The sequence below is a fragment of the Alligator sinensis genome, unplaced genomic scaffold, assembly GCF_000455745.1.
Source record: "Alligator sinensis unplaced genomic scaffold, ASM45574v1 scaffold520_1, whole genome shotgun sequence".
Taxonomy (NCBI): Eukaryota; Metazoa; Chordata; order Crocodylia; family Alligatoridae; genus Alligator; species Alligator sinensis.
Window position 1 is genome coordinate 2,107,912 of NW_005842064.1, and position 299 is coordinate 2,108,210.

Sequence of the window (299 nt, forward strand, 5' to 3'; positions counted from 1 at the left end):
CCCAGTGAGGCAGTTTTTCCTGGTCTCTAACCTAAGCTTCCCTCGACCCCGTGGCTCAAGGGGCTGCGCTTGCACCTTGACACCGCGGCTCCTTGTCCTGCCAGCTACCCCCACTGCCAAGAGCCTCCTGCATCCTCTCCGTGCCCCCCTGCAGGGGGCATGAAGTCCCTGTCGGCCCCCTCTTCTCCAGGGCCGCTGCTCCGGGGGGCGCCGCGGCCTCCCTCCCGCCCCTGGCTGCACGAGGCGCCGCTGACCCGTACGGGGGTTGCCCCTGGGGCCCGGCGACGTCACGGGGCAGG